General features: G+C 38.0%; 1 long non-coding RNA gene across 4 annotated transcripts in view; it reads left to right on the top strand.

The window, feature by feature from the left end:
* LOC136041843 (uncharacterized) overlaps window positions 1–22,242 on the top strand; it is a 123,114-nt gene that overhangs the window by 78,468 nt on the left and 22,404 nt on the right. For 3 of the 4 annotated variants that reach the window (XR_010621112.1, XR_010621111.1, XR_010621109.1), the window contains exons 4-6: window positions 7,632–7,729; window positions 9,591–9,713; window positions 18,695–18,887. This is a non-coding gene — a long non-coding RNA (uncharacterized LOC136041843). Of the gene's footprint in view, window positions 1–7,631; window positions 7,730–9,590; window positions 9,714–18,671; window positions 18,888–22,242 lie in introns of all 4 variants that reach the window. The other variant, XR_010621110.1, reaches the window with a different exon arrangement.

The following is a 22,242-nucleotide window of genomic DNA, read 5'->3' as shown; positions in this document are numbered from 1 at the left end:
AGGGTTATAAATTATGAAATGTGTCCATTGTTTACTTACAGAATTTATCATTTGGAAAAAAAGAATGAATATTTGATCCTAGGTGTGTCAGAAAAGGCTAAGGATATTGAGGTGAAACTTCAGGAATTGTTGAAGGGTATGGTTAACTAAGTAAAAAGATACTATGTGCATCCAATTTATCAAAAGGACATATTTGCAATATCTTTGAAATGACTGAGGGTATTAACTTAAAACTTTCAGGACCACTATTGCTGCTACTACTATGACTGCAACTGCAACTACTTGCAACTCTGACCATGACTACGTGCAATAGTGACTACAAATGCTACAACTTGTGAGTGCAACTGCTTGTAACTGTGACTACTACTATTAGTATGCTACTGCTACTGCGATTTGGACTGTGATTGTAAATACTACTGAAACTATTAATATTGCAGCTAATACTATTGAACTGAGGCAAAAGGTTTATTTGTATTGTGCTTGTCAAAATGGCATAGTGCATCCAGGTTGTCAAAAAGGCCTATCTGATATATATCATGAATGGCTAAGGCTATGTTGAAAATTTCAGGGAAATCAAAAGACACTAATTGAAACTGTTAAATTAAAATCAAATATTTCAGTTCTTCAGTCAAAGACATGAAAAAACGGAGAAATTTTCAGTATATTAACCAATAACAGACTTGGTAATAAAAAAAGTGAAACAAAATCTAGAATTGTTCAGTTTCTAGAGATTAATATTATATATTATATTTTATATTATATATTACATATTCATTTTATTTTCACTAAATCTCACCAGCCTTCTTTTTTATTGTAGTGACTTGTTCTTAATTTGTCATTGACTTTTTAAAAAAAACAAAGCATACTGTTCAAAATACCAATAGTTTTCAATATAATGCAAACGATGCAATATGCTTTGTAACTTTTACAGTTGGGGTAGTAACCGAACTCCTGCTGGAAGTAATGTTTGATTGTTTTAAGTTAGGCTTGAATATTCAATTTAATTTTCACTCATTTTAAAATATTTATATCAGTATCTAATTTCTTTATGTTTGATATTACCATTTATTTTAATTGCTGTTTGTTTCAAGCTGCATTTATTCTTTAATAGTAATTTTTTGTCGCTTTGAGTTTGAATTAATATCGGACTTCATTTCTGCTGCTCTCAAGTTTTATATGGCTCTTTACTTTCTTTGCAAAACTATTTTTTGAAAAGTTTTTTAAAATAATAATTAGGAAAAGTTTTTGTAAATGTATTCATTTAAGAGTCAATCAAGTCTCTTTATGCTAGCACCTTGCTCACCTGGTCAGTGTGGCATCCAATATTATTGCAAATATATTTTGTTTCTGTTACCAACCCTATAATCAACCTTTTCCACAATAATACTGGTTAAACTGTTTTTGTTCTTAGTAATGATATCTTCGTTTTTATTATTGTGTGTTGTGTTGTTTTTGTTGATGTGTTATATATGTTGGTTATGATATTGTTCTGTTAGTTTTTTCTATTGAATTTTTCACTACTCTGTTGTGTTCATCTATGGGTGTAATCAAATTAAAAAAAAAGTTTTATCAACTGAAGGTAAGGAGCAACATTAAAACTTAAAACAAACAGAAATTATTATGCAGATGAAAGTGTTTGCCCTCTAGTCAATACCTTGCTCTCTACGCTAAAGTTTTTTTTAAAATACTTTGAAAAGAGCTATTTATTCTATTTATACAGCCTTTGTGATTCAGGGATCATTCTTAAAGAATTAGAAAATTCGACCTTTAGTGTAAAGAGTATGGTATTGACTAGAAGGCAAACCCCCACGGATACGTAATACATTCTGTTTGTTTTAGGTTTTAATTTTACTCCTTACTTTCAGTTGAAAATACTTTTTATGTTTAATTTCTGATTGTTTTTTAAATAATTCTGGGAAATCTGGCGCCCCCTTCATAGTAAATTCCCTTTCTCCGTGGAAAGATCCTCTCATGTAACCCCCTCCCAAAGACCCCCCCCCCCCCACCACCAGAAAAGTCCACTCTGAAAGTGTGTGTATGCTTTCCAGTGGCCACTGAACTTCCTGGGAGGGTGTAAAAAGGGAGGCTTTGAATAAATTGGATGGAGGAGGAGTGTGCGTAGCTGTTGTAAAAGTCAGTTGATTCGTAAGCAGACGTTTATTCAATGCTTGTAGAACCCAGGTCAACTAGAATAGAAAAGGTAAGTCAGAATGTTACATCCTTCCTCCTTTCCAAACTAGTGAGCTGGTACAAAAACCATACTATATATTACCAACAAATAACACTATTCCATAACCAATCCACCCCACTTTAATTAGGCATGCATCACCATACCAATTCTTTCGATAAGTGGTCTTCACTCTTAGAATACGAGAAGGTGCTTAACTCACTTCTCTAACACTTTTCTTTCTCTCATACATACTTCATAATACAATAAGACACTTGGGTCACTTCTCTATTTCACCTCTACGATTAGCAGTCTTAACTCTTAGAATACGAGAAGGCGCTTGGCTCACTTTTCGTACTCTCATACATATTTCATATACGATAAGGCACTTGGATCACTTCTCTAGTTCACCTCTACTACACTCACACTATGGTTTCTTTACATTTACAGGTTAAGTTTCTTTACAGGCTTTACGCATCGACCTGAACGGGTTGAATACAGAGCACCCTGTAGATCCGCGTGGGTCGTGCGACTTGTGCTTGGTACAGGTATTGGCGTATGGAATGCTGGACTAAGATCATGGGAAGTCGGCCGTGAGTTTAGATCAGGCGTTTTAGGTGGAGGGGTGAGAGCAGCAAACGCAGTTGTGGGTGACGAGGTAAGAGCTTCGGCAGGTGGGTTTCCCTTAGATTCACCATGTGGGGTTTCCAGGGCTTCAGCAGCATCAGGTGACCTGTTTGAATGGCAGAGCACCTTTATGTGACGCCTGTTTCGCCGATAGTTTCCTCATTCATTCGTCTCGATTATGTATGATCTGGGATGCTTGTCTGCTCTCACGATTGTACCAGACTGCCATGTCTTACCCTGGATTTGGGCTTGAATTGGTTGGCCGACTTGGAGGGGTTTTAGTTCTTTTGACTGCCTGTCGTAGTATTTCCTTTGGCGTGATTGTTGCTTTTTTCGGTTCTGCACGAACTCGCCGTGATGAACGATTTTTGGGGAGAGTAGTTCTCCAGTGCAAGGAACTATTGATCTCAAGTTTCTGCTCATCAGCATCTGGGCTGGGGATGCCAGTCCATCGACCGGTTTGTTCCTGTATTCGAGTATGGCCAACTCGAAATCGTCTCCTGTGAGATCAGTCTTAGTAAGGATATCCTTGGCAGTTTGTACTGTCCTTTCCGCAAGTCCGTTTGACTGCGGAAAGTTTGGCGATGAAGTCTTGTGAGCTATTTCCCAGTCTTTTATGAACTTCTGAAATAGAGCTGATGTGAATTGCGGACCATTATCGGAGACGAGGACGCTAGGGATTCCATACCGCGCAAATTGTTTCTTCAAACATGATACGATTTGATGGGCGTATGCATTGCTACCGAATCTATCAACCTCAAAAAACCGGCTGTAATATTCGACGGTGATGAGGTAATATTCTCTACTCTTGTAGAACAGATCACAACCGATCTTCTCCCAAGGTAGGCGAGGGATATCATGAGGTAACAACGGCTCCTTTTGATTCGAGTTTTGATATTTGGTACACGCATAGCAGTGTCTGATATGTTCTTCGACATCCTTTGTCATACCTGGCCAGAACACAATAGAGCGAGCTCGTTGCTTAGTCTTTTCAATTCCCAGGTGTGATGAATGGATGCGGTCTAGGATGTTCTTGCGGGAATTTTTTGGAATGACCAAACGATCGCCTTTCAATATGATCTGGTCTATGACTGTTAACTCGTGTCTGACGTTCCAAAATGGGAGTATGTTTGTGGGAACGGACCTTTTAGATTCGGGCCAGCCACTTTGGATAGTCTTAGTGAGCTCAACCAATTGATGATCAGCTGCTGTCTCTTCTTTTTGCTTTTTAAGCCTGTCCGGGCTTATTGGGAGAAGCGTCATCACAGAGTGCACGTACAATTCAATCTCCATTTGCGTTTCTGTATCCTCTTCAGGGAGATATAAGCGGGATAGGGCGTCGGCAACAGGAATTTCTTTACCAGGGCGAAATATCACTGTAAAATCATATGGCTCGATTTTCAGTAACATCCGCTGCAACCTAGGTGACGACTTCGAAATTGGGCGGTTTAGGACGACTTGCAGAGGTTTGTGGTCGGACACAACGATGAATTTCTGGCCATACAGGTACTGATGATAATGCAGGCAGCCGAAGAGGATAGCGTATAATTCTTTTTCTATCTGTGAATAATTTTGCTCGGTGCGATTAAGCGATCTCGATGCAAAGGATACAGTTTTTCCGTTCTGAAGAATAGTAGCCCCAAGGCCGAACTTCGAAGCATCGACTTGGAGCTCGATGTTTCCTGATGTTGGATCAAGGAATGATAATGAGTCACAAATCAATTCTTTGATGTTTGTGAATGCTGAGTTGTGCTCTTCTTCCCACTTGAACTCTCGCTGGTTTGCCGGTTTGCGAAGTGGTTGGTTCAGTGAGGAAAGATTGGGTATATACCTTGCCAGATAGTTCATCATTCCCAAGACGGTCTGAAGTTCATCTTTAGTCGATGGGATGCGCATTTCCTTTAGTGCTTGAACCTTCCGTGGATCTGGATGGATGCCAGCTTCCGATATTATGTGTCCAAAGTAAGGGATGCTATCACTTTTGAACACACATTTTTGAAGGTTGAGCTTCACGCATTTCTCACGGGCTCTTATAAGCGCGCTGCGCGCATTAGAATCGTGCTCTTCATCGGTTCGGCCGGATATGATGATGTCATCCACTATGACTGAAAAACCTCTGATACCTTCAAATGCCTCCTCCATGCGAAGCTGGAATTCGTCTTGCGCCGAGATTAGGCCGAACGGCATCCGTTTGAACTTGTATCGGCCATATGGTGTGTTGAACGTTGTTAATTCGGACGACTCCTCGTCAAGTTCAAGCGACCAATATCTATGGCGAGCGTCAAGTTTTGTGAAGTACTTAGCGCCGGAATGTTTCAAAACAGCTTCGTCGAATGTAGGCATTGGATGATGGGGCCGTTTGATGGTCATATTCAAGTCGTGGGGGTCGATGCAGACCCGAAGACTCTTGTCAGGCTTTTCAATTACAACTGCAGCGTTGACCCAATCGGTGGGGTGGGAGACTTTTTCTATGACTCCAAGGCTTTCCATCCTATCGAGTTCCTTCTTAAAGCTGTCTTGGAGGGATATCGGGACGCGTCTAGCTGGTACTGCTTTTGGTTCAGCTCCTTCTTTCAGCGTAATGTGGCACTTTCCTTCGAGCTGACCAATACCTTGGAAGAGGTCTTGGAATTCTTCGACAAATGGAGTTGATTTCTGGACCTTTGAGCTCTCGACTGTGAGGACCAGCTTGACTAAGTTGAGTTTCCTGCTAGTATCGAAGCCAAGGATTGGCATGGGGGCATCTTTTACAATGAAGAAGGGCTGAGTTTCACTGCTGCCGTTTGTGTATGTACATGTCAGGTTGCAGACTCCAAGCGTATGTATTTTCTGGCCGCCAAAACTATTAAGAATCTGTAGCGTTTCACGTACTACAGGCTTTGGCTTGAGGGTCTTGAAATTCCTTTCTGGAATGATGTTTGCTTGGGCGCCAGTGTCGATTTTGAAAGTGATTCTGGCTTGTCCATTCACCATAAGCTTCACATAGGGTTGGTCCTCACCTTTGTCCATGCTAACAGAATCAATAATGTTCACTGTATCGATAAAGAGATCATCGTCTTCATTTCGACATGCTTCCTGGTTTATGAGGTTTACTGTTTTTCTGTTGCTTTTGCAAACTTTCGCAAAATGATTTAGCTTGTCGCAATTGCTACACGCTTTTCCTTTGGCTGGGCATTTGTGCAGGGAGGAGTACTCTCCGCCACAGAAGTAACATTGTTTATAAGCTTGTGCACTCTGGTTCGTCTTCTTGCCTTTTCGAATGAAGTCAACTTCTTGTTTAATGTATGCATCCTGGCCTCCGTGGGTGCTGCTTGAGCCAGGTTGCGACATTGTTCTAAGTTGCACCTGGGTTTTTACATGTGCCCTTGATATAGTAACTGCTTGTGACAGGGTCAGATTTGAACCTGCCTGTAGGAGCTTCTCTCTGACTCTCGCTGAGGAGATACCACATACAAGTCTGTCTCTTATCATTTCCTCTTTCAAGTCTGTTGTGGAGTATTCACATTCCCGAGCCAATAACTTTAATTCTGTGATGTACTGATCGATTGTTTCACCATCACGTTGGTCTCTTTTGTGAAAGAGGTATCTTGAGATCACTGTGTTTGACTGGGGGCTGAAATATTCACTGAATTTGGATATATATGCTCCAATTTTGTCTGTTTCTGCAGCAGATATTGTAAATGTACTGAAAATGTCTCTCCCTTTTTCTCCTAGCCAGATCAGCAAGAACGCACACTGGATTTTTTCAGTCTTTCCACTAAGGGGTCCTTGGAACATGAGGGTTGCATGTGTCTGGAATCTCGACTATGCCTCTTTGAGGTTGTCGCTTGACCAGTCCATTGTGGGGTATGGAACGTTGGCTTCCATGACTTTTAGAGGGGCTCTGACACCATGTAAAAAGTCAGTTGATTCGTAAGCAGACGTTTATTCAATGCTTGTAGAACCCAGGTCAACTAGAATAGAAAAGGTAAGTCAGAATGTTACAGCTGTGTTAGCCTCAGGCAGCTTGATGCTGCAGTGAGTTGTTAGTAGCAGTAATAGTAATAATACTATATTAAACAATGGGCATAGTTCATAACTTGCAGCCCTTCCAGTGGGGACTGTGAGGGATTAAGTCATCATCAAAGACATGGTTATTAGATTTTTCGAATGTACTGAACAAAATGGCTATCTCAAAATTTTGACCAGGTGACTTTGGGAAAAATGAGCATGGGAGGGGGTCAAGTTGCCCTCCGATTTTATGGTCACTTAAAAACGGCACTAGAACTTTAATTTCTGTTGAAGTGAGCCCTCTCACAATATTCTAGGACCACTGTGTTGATATAATCACCCCTGGGAAAAAACAAAACAACAAAGAAACATGCATCCATGATCTTTCTTCTGGCAAAAAAATACAAAATTCCACATTTTTGCAGATAGGAGTTTGAAACCTCTACATTATGGTTCTTTGATGCACTGAATCTAATGATGTGATTTTCATTAAGACTTTGTGACTTCAAGGGGGGATGTTTCCCCTTTTATTAAATAAGGAAAATTTTCTCAGGCGTGTCACGTCTGATGGGTAACACTAAACTAAATGAAACATTTGAAATCAGCATAAAAATCTGATTCTTTTGATATATCTACTGGTATCAAAATTCCGTTTATTAGAGTTTGGTTACTATTGAGCTAAGTCACTTCTTACTTACAGTTTGTTACCATGAACTGTTTGATCATTTGTGGGTCATAAATAAATTTTACTTCAAAAATAAAATTTATTTTAGTTAATTTTTTTAATTAATAAATGTTCTATTTAATTCTCTGTTGTCTAATTTTATTTTAATATTTGTCTTTTTAGGTTGTCTCCTTTACAGCTCTAAAGCAATGACTGAAAGTTTTGGAAAGCATCATGTTGTTCCAGATGTTATTTTTATTGCACCTCCAGCTGTCATGAAGGTACTAAATAAATATTTATGTATAGGCCTGTTTCCATGGTCCCAGTTGCTAATTATTAATAGTTAATAATTTTCTTTTAGATAAAACGTTACCCTCAAAAGGCATGAAAAGATACAAAATAGGAACTTTCTTTTTCTAATGTAAGTTTGAGCATAATGTAAAAGGTCTTAGTTTCATCATTTGTAGACATAATTAATCTAGTTTTGTAAGGATTTAATTCTTTTGGTGAAAATAATTGTTGACTCCTTCCAAAATGGTATTCTCCTCTGGGTGCACAAACCTAACATGAATTGTATTCTTCAGTTTTTTCTCTTAGAATGTTTTCAATTGTTAAAATTTTTTATTACATATCTTTAGTCACAATTGTATGTTAGGCTTTGTAAGCATAATTATTAGCAAAAGCATTACTAACAATTTTCTTTTTAGGACTTTGGAAAGATACTCTGTTCTGAATGTAAAAAAAAAATAAAGGTTGTTTCTTTTACAGCAATATAGAGATTAATTCACTTTGGAGGGGTGCTGACTTGGAATACATTCGAATTTTGACTTTAAAGTTGCTCTGAGCAACTCTTTCACTATCTCTAGAGCCTAAAATTGCCTCAGGAATTTAAACTTGGGGAACATCGAAAGTTAATCAATCATAACATATTGCAGAAGCAGGTAAAATGCTCAAAAAAGGAGATTTGGTGATTATGAAACAGAAAATAAAATAAGCTTGGATTAGAAGGTTGGAAACATTTCTGTTTTTGGTGAAATCAGAAACAGAAAAATCGTTAATAAAAAATAGAAAGTGATAGAAATAGTGAAAAACATGAAACTAATTTCTGTTTTCTCTGCTTTATCAAAAACAAGAAAAAAGAGTTTTCTAATTGTTTTTTTTTTACCATAAAAGTTATTTTTTATGCTTTTTGGCAATATATCAAAATTTAAATTGGCTTATTATGATAGCTGACCAGGGATTTAGAAAGGGGAAGAGTATTTTTTTTGGATTTTGACATTCAGAATTCTAAGATTTCTGCAATGTTTCCTTCAATATCACCTATGTTCCTCATACTTTGCATTTTTGTTGAAGCGTCGTCCTAAACCTTGGCTCTTTCCGAGATAAAATCCTTAATACGTGAATGTTATTAATTTATGGAAGGTTTGCATAACAAAGTGTGATAAAGATAGATAAACAAATCAATATGAAAGATGACGAGCAAATTAATTTCAACAAAAATGGGTAAAGATATTACCCTAACTTCCTTAATGGGTTGAGCAAAGGAGGGGTTCTTGACTAATCAAAGGGAAATATCCTAAGATCTACTGAATGTTAAATGTCAAATCTCCTAATGAACTATCTTGATTAATACAAAAAAAAAACAGTAAAAGGGGACGGTGTTTCCAAAGAAGGAATAAGGAGGGGTTTAATTCTAATTGAGTTTTTTTTACCTTCGTTCTGAAACTCCTCTAACGAGCGGGATAATATTTTTTCCCTGAATTTTTACGATTAATTTACGAGTAAGATTCTTTTTTTTTGGGGGGGGGGGGGGTCAAACTGGTTGAAACATCTCCGTGAGCTTGACCCTAACTACTGTGCCACTGAGGAAGCTTGATCAGTCTTGAAGAGGGCCTATGCTGTTCGTTAGGGGGTGATGCAACATCAGAAACCAACCCAGATATGTGTTCAATATTTTTGTTTTCAGAATAAATAAATGATAAAGGTTGTAATTTCATTGACTGAATATTTTTCGATTTTTACTAAGATTTTATGATTTATTATTAATTAAATATTTTCTTATTTGTTAAATTATTTCCTTTTTAATTAAATGAGTTATATTATATTATACTGAAATTATAATGTATCATTAAATTTTACAAGGTTGACTTTGATAGTGGTGTTAATTCTGATCAAGGAAATGAGCTGACTCCAACTCAGGTTAGAAATCCTCCTTCTGTTCATGGGATGCGGACCCGAATTTTTTCTACACCCTCTGTATGACAGGTTAGTATTTATCTATTCCTATGTGTTTTTATATTTATTTATTTACGTTTATAATTAATGGAACGACTTATGTTTTGGTCAAAACCAACAGTCTAGTAATTTAGTGTAGTAATTAGGGTAAATTTAGTAATTATCTAGCTAAATTTAGTAATTTAGCAAAATTTAATGATTAGTGTAAACCCAAAATTTAGGGTAGGCCTACATAGGATAAAAAGAAGTTAGAAGTGAAGAAGGGACAAATTTCCAGGGCCCAAACCTCAAAGGGGCTGGGGAAGTAACAAGCTGTATGTAAAATTTAGTCGAAGCGAAAATATTTTTATTTTAATCTATTTTATTTCTTCTTTTTTCATATGAATTGATTTTTTGAAAATATCAAAAGTAATTATAAGACGTTACTGTAGAAACAGGTAACAAAGATCTAAGAAGTGTGAAAATTCAAGTTTATTTTGGGCTATTCTTCTCTATACTTGTATTAACTCGAATCTATTTTTTGCATTTTGGGATAACGTCATTCGGCGTCAAATGTCCCAAACTGCTAGTGTTCATATTATGAGGGCTATAAGAGCTATAACAATCCCAAAGATGGTGTTTAGAGTTAATTTTGATGGTATTTGAACGCTTGAATACTTTTAACAGGAATTGTAACTCTTATGGAGTAAAATTTTTAGTGAAAAAACCGGGGAAATACGGTATTACATTTGAAATTAAAAGGCAAAGAATAAATGAAATTGGTGAAGTATCATAAGACCAAAGTCCTGTCCAAAAACAAATTTTGTACAATAATTGAGCTGGGGGGGGGGGGGCTAGAAGATCTCCCTTTACCTTATCTGGACGGATGGATGCTGAGTGTTACCCTGGGAAAATAGGAGGATCCAACACCACAAAATACTTGTGCACACCGATCTACAAAGAATTTAGCAATGAACCAACTTTCATCCGCGTAGGCTGCTGAGTAATTTGACCCTATTTCAGCTGTTGCCCCGCTTGCCAGCGAAGAAGGAGTAGCTAGGCCGTTATCCCCCTCCCCTAGAAATTTTCTTTTGACTTGTAAAAAGTAATAAAAAAGCATACAAATAAATTTGTGATTTGTTTTTTGTTACCCCTCCCAAAAAAAATATCCCTGTCTTGAACAAAAATTTTGGATACACCCTCAAGGACCAGAACTTTTCGACTCATCACTTCTGATTTCAGACTCACTCTCGCATCCTCCTGATGCGTCGTTTTGATACTTACTGCGTTGGTCCCGTCGTTTTCTACTCACAGCGTTAGTCGTGTAGATCCTTTATACTTTTTCCTGGCGTGACGCTAAGATGTTCACGCGTGACGTAGTCTTGGCGCAAAAAATGGGCCTTCTCCATGAAAAGCTCACAAAATACCTCTTTTAAGTTTTTTTTCTTGGTTTATTTGGAACAAGATACCCAAGTCTCTGGAAACACGCTTCATCTTAGTCTAATGCTTTCAAAAATAGTTCCATCAGACCTAGGTTAAAGTGAAAATATAGAAAAGCGATTCGGTCCTGACTGACTATTAGAACATGGGTAACACATGTTTCGTGCCTCAAGCTTTTTATAAATCCGCTAGTGTTTTTGATCCCATTGCCTCTTTTTGGCTCTATTTTCCCACATGCAAATGAAAGATGGAACTTGTGTGTATTTTTTGCTAACCAAGAAGGAAATCCATCTTCTTTTGATTCACACCAATTATATAGTTGCACGTATTATGTTTTAGGAGTTTCATGATCATCTTGATATCGTAATACTCTTCTATCAACTTACCTGATTGTCTAATTTGGACTACTTCAGAAATATACCTGATACGAAAAACTACACGTTTTAGACTATGCTTTCAACTGTCAAGAAACAATCTTCATTCTCGTGGATCGTAATAAGTAACTCAAAATACAGATCTCCTTGAAGGTCTAGGTCTTAGACTCCAGGCAATATACCAGTTGATTTCGCTCTGTGAAAAGAAAAGGAAATCCTGCTCTCGATTTGTGTACAATGAAGCTCTTGTGCATTCATTCGATAAATATTTCTTTCAGTCGAAGCCCCAATGCTTTTTTGGAAATATCCAGACCACTTCTCAAGTCATTTATTTGGGATGGAATAAATTGCTGTCACTACTAACTGTTTATTGCACTTGGTATTAACCATGTGACCTATAGCAATCGCCAATTCTGTTGATCATTCTGTCGGTCTATCTGTCCTGGTTTTACTAGTTTAAATACTTCCAGATAAGCTAGGACGATGAAATTTGGCAGGCGTATCAGGGACCAGACCAGATTAAATTAGAAATAGTCGTTTCCTTGATTCTACATAACTGGAAAGGATCCGCTCTCTGTGGGGGAGTTGGGGGAGGATTAATTCTGAAAATCCGAAAAAATTACGTTTTTTTAAATTACGAGTGGGTGATCGGATCTTGATAAATTTTGATATTTAGAAGGACCTTGTGTCTCAGAGCTCTTATTTTATATCCCGACCGGCATTAAGCCTCTGATTTTCCTTTTAAATCGATCTATTGATTCTTAGAATTTTGGCTAGAGCTCATGCCATATGAGCTCTTGGCTCTTCCGAACTTGTCACAAGTGCCATATAAGCTCTTAGCTCTTGTTTCGTCTTGATCTGTTCAATTTTTAAAAATGGATAAAGAATGCTGATCAGAGTGTGGTATAGGGTGGATAGCTGATGGAACGTCAGGGTAAATAATTTCGTGTCTATGTCTTGCAAATTCCACTTATGGTACAAAATAGTAATAGGTTACTTGATCACTTGGAACGCTCCAAATCATTCGAACTCGAAGAGACAGATTTAGTTGCTTTCCTTTAGTTCAGTCATGAAGCATCTCTTCAAAGTTAGTGTAGTGGCGCAGTGTCAATGTCTGGGGCCTATAACTTGTCTTTTCAACAACTTTTGTACAATAATTGAGCTTGGGGGGGGGGGCTAAAAGATCTCCCTTTACCTTATCTGGACGGATGGATGCTGAGTGTTACCCTGGAAAAATAGGAGGATCCAACACCACAAGATGCTTGTGCACACCGATCTACAAAGAATTTAGCAATGAACCAACTTTCATACGCGTAGGCTGCTGAGTAATTTGACCCTATTTCAGCTGTTGCCCCGCTTGCCAGCGAAGAAGGAGTAGCTAGGCCGTTATCCCCCTCCCCTAGAAATTTTCTTTTGACTTGTAAAAAGTAATAAAAAAGCATACAAATAAATTTGTGATTTGTTTTTTGTAACCCCTCCCAAAAAAAATATCTCTGTCTTGAACAAAAATTTTGGATACACCCTCAAGGACCAGGACTTTTCGACTCATCACTTCTGATTTCAGACTCACTCTCGCATACTCCTGATGCGTCGTTTTGATACTTACTGCGTTGGTCCCGTCGTTTTCTACTCACAGCGTTAGTCGTGTAGATCTTTTATACTTTTTCCCGGCGTGACGCTAAGATGTTTGCGCGTGACGTAGTCTTGGCGCAAAAAATGGGCCTTCTCCATGAAAAGCTCACAAAATACCTCTTTTAAGTTTTTTTCTTGATTTATTTGGAACAAGATACCCAAGTCTCTGGAAACACGCTTCATCTTAGTCTAATGCTTTCAAAAATAGTTCCATCAGATCTAGGTTAAAGTGAAAATATAGAAAAGCGATTTGGTCCTGACTGACTATTAGAACATGGGTAACACATGTTTCGTGCCTCAAGCTTTTTATGAATCCGCTAGTGTTTTTGATCCCATTGCCTCTTTTTGGCTCTATTTTCCCACATGCAAATGAAAGATGGAACTTGTGTGTATTTTTTTGCTAACCAAGAAGGAAATCCATCTTCTTTTGATTCACACCAATTATATAGTTGCACGTATTATGTTTTAGGAGTTTCATGATCATCTTGATATCGTCATACTCTTATATCAACTAACCTGAGTGTCTAATTTGGACTACTTCAGAAATATACCTGATACGAAAAACTATACGTTTTAGACTATGCTTTCAACTGTCAAGAAACAATCTTCATTCTCGTACTCAAAATACAGATCTCCTTGAAGGTCTAGGTCCTAGACTCCAGGCAATATACAAGTTGATTTCGCTCTGTGAAAGGTAAGGAAATCCTGCTCTCGATTTGTGTACAATGAAGCTCTTGTGCATTCATTCGATAAATATTTCTTTCAGTCGAAGCCCCAATGCTTTTTTGGAAATATCCAGACCACTTCTCAAGTCATTTATTTGGGATGGAATAAATTGCTGTCACTACTAACTGTTTATTGCACTTGGTATTAACCGTGTGACCTATAGCAATCGCCAATCCTGTTGATCATTCTGTCGGTCTATCTGTCCTGGTTTTACTAGTTTAAATACTTCCAGATAAGCTAGGACGATGAAATTCGGCAGGCGTATCAGGGACCAGACCAGATTAAATTAGAAATAGTCGTTTTCCCGATTTGACCATCTGGGGAGGGGCCGGTTATTGCGGAAAAATAGAAAAATTACGTAATATCGTAAATAGTCGTTTCCTTGATTCTACATAACTGGAAAGGATCCGACATCTGTGGGGGAGTTGGGGGAGGATTAATTCTGAAAATCCGAAAAAATGAGGTTTTTTTAAATTACGAGTGGGTGATCGGATCTTAATAAATTTTGATATTTAGAAGGACCTTGTGTCTCAGAGCTCTTATTTTATATCCCGACCGGCATTAAGCCCCTGATTTTCCTTTTAAATCAATCTATTGATTCTTAGAATTTTGCCTAGAGCTCATGCCATATGAGCTCTTGTATCAGCATCAGCATGGATGCCATATCAGCATCCATGCCATGTAAGACCAAAGTCCTGTCCAAAAACAAATTTTGTACAATAATTGAGCTGGGGGGGGGGGCTAGTAGATCTCCCTTTACCTTATCAGGACGGATGGATAATGAGTGTTACCCTGGGAAAATAGGAGGATCCAACACCACAAAATACTTGTGCACACCGATCTAGTGTTTTTGATCCCATTGCCTCTGTTTGGCTCTATTTTCCCACATGCAAATGAAAGATGGAACTTGTGTGTATTTTTTTGCTAACCAAGAAGGAAATCCATCTTCTTTTGATTCACACCAATTATACAGTTGCACGCATTATGTTTTAGGAGTTTCATGATCATCTTGATATCGTCATACTCTTCTATCAACTTACCTGAGTGTTTAAATTGGACTACTTCAGAAATATACCTGATACGAAAAACTACACGTTTTAGACTATGCTTTCAACTGTCAAGAAACAATCTTCATTCTCGTGGATCGTAATAAGTAACTCAAAATACAGATCTCCTTGAAGGTCTAGGTCCTAGACTCCAGGCAATATACAAGTTGATTTCGCTCTGTGAAAAGAAAAGGAAATCCTGCTCTCGATTTATGTACAATGAAGCTCTTGTGCATTCATTCGATAAATATTTCTTTCAGTCGAAGCCCCAATGCTTTTTTGGAAATATCCAGACCACTTCTCAAGTCATTTATTTGGGATGGAATAAATTGCTGTCACTACTAACTGTTTATTGCACTTGGTATTAACCATGTGACCTATAGCAATCGCCAATTCTGTTGATCATTCTGTCGGTCTATCTGTCCTGGTTTTACTAGTTTAAATACTTCCAGATAAGCTAGGACGATGAAATTTGGCAGGCGTGTAAGGGACCAGACCAGACTAAATTAGAAATAGTCGGTTTCCCGATTTGACCATCTGGGGAGGGCCAGTTATTGCCGAAAAATAGAAAAATTACGTAATATCGTAAATAGTCGTTTCCTTGATTCTACATAACTGGAATGGATCCGCTCTCTGTGGGGGAGTTGGGGGAGGATTAATCCTGAAAATCCGAAAAAATCAGGTTTTTTTAAATTACCAGTGGGTGATCGGATCTTGATAAATTTTGATATTTAGAAGGACCTTGTGTCTCAGAGCTCTTATTTTATATCCCGACCGGCATTAAGCCTCTGATTTTCCTTTTAAATCAATCTATTGATTTCTTAGAATTTTGGCTAGAGCTCATTCCATATGAGCTCTTGGCTCTTCCGAACTTGTCACAAGTGCCATATGAGCTCTTAGCTCTTGTTTCGTCTTGATCTGTTCAATTTTTTAAAATGGGTAAAGAATGTTGATCAGAGTGTGGTATAGGGTGGATAGCTGATGGAACGTCAGGGTAAATAATTTCGTGTCTATGTCTTGGAAATTCCACTTATGGTGCAAAATAGTAATAGGTTACTTGATCACTTGGAACGCTCCAAATCATTCGAACTCGAAGGGACAGATTTAGTTGCTTTCCTTTAGTTCAGTCATGAAGCATCTCTTCAAAGTTAGTGTAGTGGCGAAGTGTCAATGTCTTGGGCCTATAACTTGTCTTTTCAACAAATGTTGTACAATAATTGAGCTGGGGGGCGGGGCTAAAAGATCTCCCTTTACCTTATCTGGACGGATGGATGCTGAGTGTTACCCTGGGAAAATAGGAGGATCCAACACCACAAGATACTTGTGCACACCGATCTACAAAGAATTTACCAATGAACCAACTTTCATCCGCGTAGGCTGCTGAGTAATTTGACCCTATTTCAGCTGTTGCCCCGCTTGCCAGCGAAGAAGGAGTAGCTAGGCCGTTATCCCCCTCCCCTAGAAATTTTCTTTTGACTTGTAAAAAGTGATAAAAAAGCATACAAATAAATTTGTGATTTGTTTTTTGTAACCCCTCCCAAAAAAAATATCTCTGTCTTGAAAAAAAATTTTGGATACACCCTCAAGGACCAGGACTTTTCGACTCATCACTTCTGATTTCAGACTCACTCTCGCATCCTCCTGATACGTCGTTTTGATACTTACTGCGTTGGTCCCGTCGTTTTCTACTCACAGCGTTAGTCGTGTAGATCTTTTATACTTTTTCCTGGCGTGACGTGACCTATGTAAAAAGTCACTACTAACTGTTTATGGCACTTGGTATTAACCATGTGACCTATAGCAATCGCCAATTCTGTTGATCATTCTGTCGGTCTATCTGTCTTGGTTTTACTAGTTTAAATACTTCCAGATAAGCTAGGACGATGAAATTTGGCAGGCGTATCAGGGACCAGACCAGATTAAATTAGAAATAGTCGTTTTCCCGATTTGACCATCTGGGAAGGGGCCGGTTATTGCGGAAAAATAAAAAAATTACGTAATATCGTAAATAGTCGTTTCCTTGATTTTACCGTCTGGGGGGGGGAGTGAGGGGACGGTTAAATCGGAAAAATTAGAAAAAAGGAGGTATTTTTAGCTTACGAACGGGTGATTAATGAAATTTGATATTTAGAAGGACATCGTATCTCAGAGCTCTTGTTTGAAATCGCGACCGGATCTGGTGACATTGGGGGGAGTTGAGGGGGAAATTTAAAATGTTGGAAAACGCTTAGAGTGGAGGGATCGGGATGAAACTTGATGGAAAAACTAATCACAAGTCCTAGATACGTGATTTACATAACTGGAACGGATCCGCTCTCTGTGGGGGAGTTGGGGGAGGATTAATTCTGAAAATCCGAAAAAATGAGGTTTTTTTAAATTACGAGTGGGTGATCGGATCTTAATAAATTTTGATATTTAGAAGGACCTTGTGTCTCAGAGCTCTTATTTTATATCCCGACCGGCATTAAGCCTCTGATTTTCCTTTTAAATCAATCTATTGATTCTTAGAATTTGGGCTAGAGCTCATGCCATATGAGCTCGTGGCTCTTCTGAACTTGTCACAAGTGCCATATGAGCTCTTAGCTCTTGTTTCGTCTTGATCTGTTCAATTTTTAAAAATGGGTAAAGAATGCTGATCAGAGTGTGGTATAGGGTGGATAGCTGATGGAACGTCAGGGTAAATAATTTCGTGTCTATGTCTTGCAAATTCCACTTATGGTGCAAAATAGTAATAGGTTACTTGATCACTTGGAACGCTCCAAATCATTCGAACTCGAAGGGACAGATTTAGTTGCTTTCCTTTAGTTCAGTCATGAAGCATCTCTTCAAAGTTGAAGTAGTGGCGAAGTGTCAATGTCTGGGGCCTATAACTTGTCTTTTCACCAAGAAGAATTTTTAAGCATCCCTTGTAAGCAGATTTTATAAGTTGTGAAATTACGTTTTTAATGAGCAAATGTGTTTGCTTTTGTAACTGTGTCGTAGGGAATGTTTATCTATTTATTATCTATGTTTTTCTTTTCTTTGTGTTACTTAACTTCTCCTGTTTATATAGTGGTTTATCAGTAAATTATTACTGTTCAAAAACTTGGTAAAATTACATTGATTGTTTGACTATTCGAACTGTTACGGATAATCCAGGCTCTCTTTTCTTTTGCGTTTTTGAGCAAGTCATCCCCCATCCTTTTATTTACCGTACTTTTTTTCTGTCTATAAATTACCATCTCTCTTTCTATATCACATGCTCCATTTTTTTTAATCTTGAAAATTTTGTCTCCAGGAATCTTTTTTCCTCTCTCCCTCCTTCTATCTTACCCCTAACCCCTTATGTTTTATTTTCCTACTAGCCGAAGAGTCTTGGAAGGCAGACAAAAAAAAACTGTGGTGTATACTATTTTATGAGGATCGGTGCAAAATTTGTTCCCCTTTCTAACACATATTCAAAGCTACCTTGCTCCCCTCCTTCACCTCCCTCACCCATTACGAAATAGTTGTTGTGTACACGAAGCAAAAAAAGGTAAACTTACTAAAACTATAGGGAGAAAGGATCCACCCTACCTCTTTAATTTAACTATTCATCTACCAGCACGTATACAACAGTCTAATGTCAATTATTTTAATTGGTTATGCAGCTTTTACTCAAAAAGAAATATATTCTAAAACTAAAACTATCGCTGGGGGCGAAACCGCTTGATATTTGTTTTAAACCTTTGGTTTATTGATATATACAAAGAAAAGGACTTTTCGTAAATGTATTTTCCTATAAACTTAGATGATGATTATTTGTATTTTAGATAAATGGGTCGTTATTTTCCAGACCCAGATGCACCAAGCCGAAAAGAGCAAAAGTTTAGAGAATGGTTGTTAACATTCCCGGCCAAGACATTAGCAAGGGCGAACTCCTCTCGGAATATGTCGGGGCAGGACCTCCCCAAGGCACTGGACTCCATAGATACGTCCTTCTTGCTTTTAAGCATACGGAGTGCAGATGAACCACGATTGACAAACAGGTAGCTATACATCTCTATTAATACTAAAAACTCACTGTAACCTTGAACTGCCTATGCTTGACTCGCTGACGGTCTCACTGTTGAAAACCTCTGGGAAGCCACTTCTCGAAGGATTTTAGTCTTTCTTTACACTTACATCATATTCCAACTGTCAGGGCTTTGAATTAATTGGCTGTATCAATTAAAAGATGTTATAGCATTAAAAAAAGAAAAGGATTTACAACCCGGTCCTTGAAGGTTTGACTGTCTGGTCTAATTCTCTGAGGTTTTTACTACTCTCTTACTTTCCAAGACATACCCCTTTTTATCCCTAATAGCAATGGTTGTGAAATGAAGTTTTTAAGACAATGATTGTTTATGCTGCCTCTTTGACACACAGTCAATTCATGTCATTTACCGTCAATTCATGAAATAGTAGTGGATAGGGATTTTTAGAATGAAAAGAAAAAAAAGAATGCCATGGAGAAAACATGCCCCCCAAAAAACCGGAAGTAAATACCTTTTTGTAGGGATATTTTTCAATATCTAGAAGCCATGCCCCTCCCTCCCCCCATTAAACGCCATTGCCAGAATGCAAACAAGTGGTTGTTAGTAATGGTTGAGAAGACCTAAACGGATTTCAAGAGAGTTCCTTCTCCTTCTGAATGTGTGGCGTGAAACATAACGTGTTTTGAGCTGTTGCAGTCACTCTCTTTTTTACCTTTGGGTCTACTTGGTAAACTATTCTATGCACTCGCCCTTTTCCATAGGGGAATTAGTTCCAACACTAATTTTTCTATGCTTTCAATGTCACTGCATCCATGTGTTTAATTCTGAAACTAATGTAATGTGTAAGTTGTATTCTTTCCAAAAACACATAGTCTGATATGGTTTACATTGACACCTTTTAATGTGGTGATAACCCATAGTGCCATATAAATGGGTAACCTTTTTATAGCACTTGGTATCTACCAAGTGACATATAGCGATCGCAAATTCTGTCGGTCTGTTGGTCTGTCTGTCCCGGTTTTGCTACTTTAGACACTTCCAGGTAAGCTAGGACAATTAAATTTGGTAGGCGTATCAGGGACCAGACCAGATTAAATTAGAAATTGTCGATTCTTCGATTCGACTGTCTGGGGGGGGGGACTGTTAAATCGGAAAAATTAGAAAAAATTAGGTATTTTTAACTTACGAACGGGTGATCAGATTTTAATAGAATTTGATCTTTAGAAGGATCTTCTGCTTTGGAACTCTCATTTTAAATCCTGACTAGATCTGGTGACATTGGGGGGAGCTGGAGGGGGAAACCGGAAATCTTGGAAGACGCTTAGAGTGTAGAGATCGGGATGAAACTTGATGGAAAATAAGCACAAGCTATAAATATGTGATTGACATAATGGAACGGATCCATTCTCTTTAGGGTAGCTGGGGATGGTTAATTTGGAAAAATTAGAAAAATTGAGGTATTTTAACTTAAGAACGGGTGACCGGATCTTAATGAAATTAGATATTTAGATGGAACGAGCTCTTATGTCAAATCTCGGCCAGATCTGTTGACATTTGAAGGAGTTGGGAGGGGGAAACCGGAAATCTTGGAAAACGCCTTTAAATTTCGTATATACGTGATTGACGTAACCGGACTGGATTCACTCTCTTTGGGGGAGTTTGGGGTGGGGTTCAGTGCTTTGGCGAGTTTGGTGCTTCTGGACGTGCTAGGACAATAAAAATTGGTAGGCGTGTCAGAGAGCTGCACAAATTGACTTGATAAAGTCGTTTTCCCTGATTCAACCATCTGTGGGGCTGAAGGGGGAGAAAAATTAGAAAAATTGAGGTATTTTTAACTTACGAGTGGGTGATCAGATCTTAATGAATTTTGATATTTAGAAGGACCTCGTGACTCAGAGCTCTTATTTTAAATCCCAACCGGCATTAAGCCTCTGATTTTCCTTTTATAGCAATCTATTGATTCTTAGAATTTTTCCAGAGCTCATACCATATGAGCTCTTGGCTCTTCCGACCTCGTCACTAGTGCCATATGAGCTCTTAACTCTTGTTCTGTTCTCTATAGGGTTATGCCCTTCGAAATTGTTTCTACCTTGCTCCTTTTTGGCGTACCTTTTCAACAAAGGAAATAAAACAACTTCAGTCAATTTATTACTGGTATGCTAAATATCTCCTCGGTATCCAACAGTGGGCAAGTAATTCTTGGGCCAATAGGAGATACGGTATTATATATCCCAACGCTGCCATCAGCAGATGTATCCAAGCTTATAGCATAGAAATTAATGGACATCCAATTTATTCCCTTTTAAAACAGTAAATGTATCGCTTTCTTTTAAATTATTGTGATTGTTATGTGTTTTGTGTTTGTGTAATTATATGGTTAATTATTGTGCTGCTGTGCTTATTTAATGAATTTTTATTTTGTTTCATTTGTCATTTTCCATCTTTCTTTTTCTGTTTTTTTTTCTCTTGAACTCGTTTTTTTTTTATTGCTTTTACAACGGGTCATAGATAAACTCAATTCACAAATTTTCAGACCTATTGCCCTTTTCAGTGAAAAAACAGATTGAGGGGTAACCGAACTGGCATTTGTCTTTTCGGGCCCTCCTGTACCCTTATATGACCCTGGATCAATATTTCGAGATATTCAGTCAAAACAGAACAGCCAAGGCAACAAAAACGGCACAAAATTATCAACTCATTTCAAAAGAGGCTTCGTATATAAATTCTTACAGAATGGTGGACATGTCACAGCCTGTTAAAATCTTAACAAAACAAGGATCCAAACCCAGGTACAAAGTTGGTATGTTTTTTCATGTCGTACCTTTTTCATCTTGGGGTCATATTGGAATCTTTTATTAAAAACTGTTTAGATTATAATGCGATTTTCCCAAATAAAACACAGTGAGTAAAAATTTTGCAAAGGGTGTTTGATTCCTGCCTAATTTGATATTTCAAGGTTTTGAACTAACTTCGTAAAAATGTGAGGCTATATTTGCAATGTCAGTATCCAAAAATAGTGCTTAGTATATATCTTATATGTTTACAAATGTTTGGCGAATTTCTATCACGTCCTATTTCTGAGGATTTTGGATTAGTTGATTACTTTGGACTTATTTTATGTTCATATGCGAAAATACTATTGCTGCCTGTGAGATAGAAGTGTGGTTTTTAGTTGGTTCCGTGTTGAATCAGGAGTTAGAATTGGTGTGTCCTATCCTTGCTTTTGTGGATTATATCCTAATCGCCGCTTAAAGCCCGAATCTTTACAGCCGTAAATGGTTAGACCAACCATATAGTCATTTTCCTTTGGGGTTCCCATCCAGCCCATGTCCACTGTAGAGCATTCAAGCTTCTCTCTCGCGCTCTC

Source organism: Artemia franciscana, unplaced genomic scaffold (assembly GCF_032884065.1).
Source record: "Artemia franciscana unplaced genomic scaffold, ASM3288406v1 PGA_scaffold_43, whole genome shotgun sequence".
In the NCBI taxonomy this organism is placed as follows: Eukaryota; Metazoa; Arthropoda; class Branchiopoda; order Anostraca; family Artemiidae; genus Artemia; species Artemia franciscana.
The sequence above is the reverse complement of the archived record's forward strand: the minus strand, read 5'-3'. Positions and strand labels throughout refer to the sequence as shown.